A 6,822-nucleotide genomic window follows, 5' to 3' on the forward strand; every position below is an offset into this window, starting at 1 on the left:
TCATTCTATCAGCATGCTCTTTGCACAGAAATACATGATTAACTTCTTCTCCCTTCCCCTCTTTGAGCTCTACTGTACAGACAGCCTTTCATATCTGCCAGGAGTTACGTTGTAACATTATCATATTATCTTGTTTATTGATCACATACATATGGGTTGCCTCTGCATTCAGCAGTAAAATGCCACTATAACCAATGATATTGTCAAATTGCTTGGCTAAGTTTTTATTATAAAATAAACATTGTAAAGTACGTAATGCTTTATTTAAAACCCTCTCTATGATGCATTATTTTACTACCTTACATTTTTTACTATAAATTTCATTAAATTTACATTTTTTTTCTTTTTGTCAGGTTAACAATGCCATTGTGACACTTCCTGCTTATGTGTCAGGTATAAATATTACACAGAGTGGCCATTATGTTACAGTTAGTACCAGCTTCGGACTTGAAGTTCAGTTTAATGGTGATCATGAGCTGTTTGTGAAAGTGAAAGAGTACTACAAAGGAGCGTTATGTGGTTTGGGCGGAACATATAATGATGACCGCCATGATGACTTTATGACACCTGATGGCAGCATTGTAACTAATGTCAATGACTTTGGAAACAGCTGGAGAGTCCCTGATGATGGATGGCCGTAAGTATTTAAAGAGTTACCTGAATGTACCCTGTGGATGTACCCTAAGGATCAGTTTTGAGATGCTTCTGAGGATCTAAATCTTGCCCTAATACATGACCAGTGCAACCTGGTTAGAATGTTCTGTTATGTATTCACTAATTTACCAGAACGTTTAAATATATTTATGTTATTTAATTTACAGTTGTCTCTACAGTAAGAGCCTCTGCTTAGGGATGGATATCTAGGGAGGAATACAGTTATTTTGCCAAAACTTTTGCTATACAAATACAGATTTTGCTCAGGAACACAGAAGCACACTTATATTTTTTAAAACAAATCTACCATACTTTTTTGGAGTTTAGATTTTTTTTAGTATTTAGGGTAGGGTAGTGTAGTGTATTTGTGTATATTTCTTTGCATTCTGATTTCTTTCTGTAAAAAGTAAAAAAGAAAGGCTAATGAGTGGTTGTTTTCTACTCTTGCAGTTACTGGCCATTTAAATCCCATTGCAACCTTAAAAAAAAAACACTGAAAACACCTTTGTTTTATATTCCCTAATGATTTCAATGCATTTTGTAAAAAAAAAACAGTTAATGTAGATGAGTAAATATATGACCTTAATACATATTTTGTTCTTTAGCTGTGACTCTACCCCACCACCTCCTCCTGTCTTTCCTCCCCATGTGCAAGAAGAAGCAGAAAAAAAATGCTGGATCATTAGACAGAGCGATGGGCCGGTCAGGCTTTGTCATCCTTATCTCCGTCCACACCAGTACTTTGAGAGCTGTGTCTTTGACCAGTGTGTCACAGGAGGAAATGATGATCTACTTTGTGGTGTTCTGGAATCCTATGTAAAGGCTTGTGAAGCTTTGGGTATTATATTGGTTGACTGGATAAATAACACTCTTTGTGGTAAGACTAAAAAAAAATTGTATTGCATAAATGTTGTAGTGAAATTGTCAATATAAAATAACTAAAATAATGTTCACATTTTTACAGATCCAAACAGACCACCAACAACAACAACAACACCTACAACATCTACTACTCCAACTACTACTACTCCTCTTCCAACAACTAGTTCCACCACAGTTCTCACAGAACCTGTTGTTTCAGGTAAATGATCTTATGATATCAGGTAAATGTAGGAATATTTTTCTTGAATTTCAGGCTGATTCTGATAACAAGGCATGTAAGGATTAGGTATGGGACGTGCAGTGGAAATAGCTAAAGTAGTAGAGGGCTGGGGGCAATCTTAAAGGCTAACTACTCAATGAAAAGTGCTGCTACGGAGGCCTCCCTGTGTGGTTGCCAATCAAATGATCACCATCATTAACCAGTCATAGTGAATATAGATTACAGAGAATGTTTGTTTTGGTTTTAAAAGGTTCTACTTATCCCTAGTTTTAAAATAGTTAAGGATGTAAATGTGATCATTGAGAATGATTGGGGTAAACAACGCAGAATTAAACAAAGTGTTCTGGGGAGAATAAGAATATACCCCCTCATCTTCTCTTGCTGGAAAGGACCCACGATGGTTGTTAAGTTTGCCTATGCCTAGAAAAAGACCCACATGTAATTTTTTAATGTTAAGACAAATTAATGTAATGCCTACAATCTTGATGAGATACAATATGAAAAGGCTGATTTACTCAATGAGAAGTGAATATTCACTTAAGAAAGTTATCCTGTGATTGGGTATTCATTGTGTTAAATTAGTTGACTGAAGGTTCTAAACCTTTATCATTTGGATGTGTGTGTGTGTCCGTATGTTTTTTAAACCAATTGTAAATACCATATCTTCTAATATGAGAGTGGAAGCTAAGCTTTTCAAGTCTTCACTTATTGAAACTGTATTGGTTTAGAAATGTAGTAATAATACCATCAGCCAAACGATGATGAGATTTCTTATTTATAATCTACAACAGTATCAATAACACCAGAACACACAACTACTGACAGTCCAGGCACCACAAATTTCCCTTCATCACGCAGTACAGAAGATACTCCATCAGTGCAATCAACAACGTCTGCAAGGACTGCTACAAGTACTGGGACCCCAAGCTATACTTCTACAACAAAGAGCACAACATTTCATCCAACCACTATAGCTACAAGGAGTAGTGTAAGTTCTACAGTTTCTGGTACATCAGGAAGTGCAGCATCACCACCTTCCAATACAAGCAACACTACTTTTAAATCCACTACTACTACAACAACAACAACAGCAACCTCCAGAATAACAACAGGTAAACACAATTTATGTTTTTTTTAATTAAGGCAACTTATCAAACATTGATTAAAATGAATGTAGCTGTGGGGTACTACTACATCATTAAAAAAAAAAAATCTTCTAAAAAAGTTGTATTAGAGTATGTGCCATCTTATACACTACTGTTGCCCAACTACTATAAGCATATGCAAAAAAAAAATAGAATAAATATATTTAGAACATAATTTGACATTTTTCCTGCATATGGAGGTGAGGTGAGGTGTTACATGATGTTCATTGATAATATCATCATATATTAAATCCAATTTACAAAGATTTACCTCATCCTAAGGTACTCTGTTTTCAGTCATGTTACTGTAATTTGCAGATTTCATTGGACACAACTGAAAATAACTAACTTTTTTGAAAATAGGGATACTTATCCTATTATGTGAGCTTTGTGAATTGAGCCTAGTATGTTAATAGTTAAAAAGAAATAGACAAGTAACCTGGCAAAAAGTTATTTTCGGTTAGTTTTGGTTCAAATTTTTTGTTATTTCGTTTTTCAGGATTCAAGTCTGAAAGTCAATTAATTTTTTTTATTCGGATTTGGACAAATCTGAATTTTTGTTCATTTCAGATGCATTAGAAAACTACAAACACATTTTTGTTGCAGTAACAATAAAAAAACAGCATGCGGCTCCTCCCTTCCCAATTCATACCAGACCCTTTAGGTTTGGTAGGAATATTGGGATTGACCCCAACACCAAAGGAACAAAAAAAAACAATGTGGTCCCCTCTACACTCTCTTACCCTTAATCTAAGCATCAGCTTGGCAGAGCATAAAAGAGGGGGCATGCATGTGACCCAGGCCTGAATTCCCCACAAGGCCACCAAGGCCCGGCATCGGGGCGGCAGCGGTGTCCTTGTGAGGAAGTTGCGGGCGCCGGGCGGTAAGTTGCCCTCTCTACATTTAGTCCTGCTTTGCACAAGCAGGACTAAATGTAGTGTGAGGCAGCTGATTGTTCGTTTACATGTGATCTCGGCGATGTCGCAGCCGGCCGGTCCGTCCTCCCCTCCCCCCTGCACTTACCTCTCTCATCGCTGGCTCCGTCCTCTGGGCTCCATCGCCGAGTCTCTCCTCACTGCAGTGAGCAGAGCGGCAGGGTTAAAACTAACCCTGCCGCCGATGTACACAGTGAGAGGGGAGAGCTGTGCTCTTCCTCTCTCACCTGTCACAGGAGTTCCAGCACAGTGCTGTGCTAGAACTCCTGTATTGGAGGTGACAGGGTCAATAAAGAGAACCTGTCACCTCCAATTGCTATCACACAGGGGATTGTTTTCTCCTGTGTGATAGCAATAAAGGTAGGTGAAACAAATTAATTTGATTTTTTAACAAATTAAATAAATAAAAATGTTAAAAAAATGAAATAATTAAGTACAACAATTAGAAGGTGATTAAAAATTAAAAAGAAGCAAATTATTAAAAAATAAGAAAATAATTATAAAAAATACACAATAATAAAATAAAAAAAATTATAACAAAGTAAATAAGATAAATTAAAATCTAAAAAAATTAAATTGTTAAAAAAAATTGAAACTAACCCCGCCACCCTGCCATCTGGTTGCCATTCTACATTGATGGGAAGGGGGTTGGCTGGGGGAACCTGGCCTTGGGGCAGCAGGAAGAGTAAATCCGGCCCTGTGTGCCCTCACCTGCACCCTACAAGGCCACATGCCCTCAACATAGGGATGGTGCTTTGCCAGGGTGGACCTGGCAAAGCACATTGTCCCATGTTGATGAGAACAAGGGCCTCTTCCTCACAACTCTGGTCGTGGTTGTTGGAATCTGTGGGCAGGGGGGCATAAAGGGGGCAGCCAGATGCAGCCCAACCTTTCGATTGAGTAAGTAGCATTTGTTATCTCTTCTCATTCACCAAATACTGTAAAAAATTTAAATAAACACATAACATCATTAAATAAGTCCTTTATTTTAAAGAAAACACAACACAGATTTTTGACAAGTCTTTTATTTTTTAAAAAACAAAACAGACATTTATATTTATAATGACATCTCTGCTCCCGAATGTTGACAAAGGGGTGGAGCAAGTTACGCCCCTGTGTTGACATTTGGGAGCAGAGCTGTTACTATGAATATAAATGTCTACACAGCAATGGGTATTGCCATGTTCACTGATGCTACAGCTGATGGTTCAGAAGCATGTTCTAAGAAAGAGTTCATAATTGTACTGGCCAGCTTTGCATGTTTAAACTTCATAGGATGGGAAAGAATTAAAAAAACAGATTTATGCTGAAATTGTTCAAAGAAAAACTGATCACATTTTTATGTCTTAGCAGGTTCCACTGTAACCTCAACACCTACTACATCCAACACCCCATTTGTGCCATCACGCCCAGGTATATGTATATAAACAATTCTTTAAATAATGTTTTAAATGCTAACAGTACATTGGAGCAAATTTTAAATAATGTGGAATAACATACCTTTGCATACAATTTTATGGAGAGTTCTGAGATGCATCTTTTAGGATTTTAACTACAGTTTTATTTAAAATAGACCACAAAACAAACAAACTTGACAGAATATTTTAAGATAATATTTAATTAGTACTGTATGAGACCACACACTTTACTGCTGTGGCATGAAATCATTGTCAACTCTACATTTTAAAAACAGATGTAGTTAAAAATTAAAAATGTACTGTACTTCATTGATGCTACTAGGGACGGTATTTTTTACTTTTAACAATCTTTTCCCTATTTCCAATATGTTACAAAAAAAATATGATACAGAAATAGGCATTGTTGTTTCTCAGACAGAACTCCAGGGAAAACAAGAAAAACCTTGGAGAGCTTCCTCCACCTTACTGCAAGGGTTAGATGCTGGTTTTGTCTAGAGGTAGAGGAACAAGCAGAAAAACATCCTTATTTCTTATCCCTTGGCAGCTGATTCTCTGTTCCACTCTCTAATGCTCTGGCCTGTGTGCAGGGCCTTTCACATCCAAACATACAATGCAAGACCACTGGCCTGCATTGTACATGATAACATTGCAGAGGCCGCAACCAGTAGTATCAGTAAAGTGTAGCAACTTTTAGGACTGGTTGTGCAGCGGGGAGGAAGCCTGCAGGAGAGGGGTTTAAGGAAAGTACCTATGCTTATTTTTTTCCCTCTAGACAAACCAAGCATTTAACCCTTGCAATATGAAGGGGGACTACATTTTTGTTTTCCTTGGAGTTCCACTGTGATGCATGTTATTATGTCAAGAAAACTACTTTTATTAATAAATTAAAAATGAATCCTACAGTAATTTTAACCTACACTTTGCTGTGTTATTAGCAATAATGGTTTAATTATGTATTTATGTTTTACTAACTGCATTTTTCTTATTTTTTCCCATAAGGTATTTGTGAAGTGCAAGGAGACCCCCATTATAACACCTTTGACAAGAAGGTGCATAATTTTATGGGCACTTGTACATATACTTTATCGAAGCTGTGTGAAAATGATGGAAGTCTGATATACTTCAATGTGGAGGCAGCCAATGAGCACAGAGGAACCAACACCAGGGTGTCCTATGTAAAGTATGTGAATGTTGACGTGTATGGATACAGAATAATGCTGGATAAGAACAGAGTTGTAAAGGTTAGTGTATTTTTTTTAACAAAGTAGCAGTTTCAGGAGATCTCTTTAATGATAATAACATTTGCCATACAAAACTTAAAAAGAAGTAAGTTTCGGATTATTGATTTTACGTTTATAACAAATAACTTAATTAAATTCAGCTCTGCAGCCTTTACACCAGTAGACTGGGTACAGGGAGTACAAAAATCATCAATTGCAACTAAAAAGAAAAGAAACAACAATAAGTCCAACAAGTCTAAAAGAGCACTGTTAAAACTGTTGTCAGTGACACTAACTGCAGGTCTTGTAACAGAGATTCAAGCTATTAGGAAAAAAATGCATGTGATT

This window comes from Nanorana parkeri, unplaced genomic scaffold, assembly GCF_000935625.1.
Source record: "Nanorana parkeri isolate BGI_ZX_2015 unplaced genomic scaffold, ASM93562v1 scaffold29, whole genome shotgun sequence".
Lineage (NCBI taxonomy): Eukaryota > Metazoa > Chordata > Amphibia > Anura > Dicroglossidae > Nanorana > Nanorana parkeri.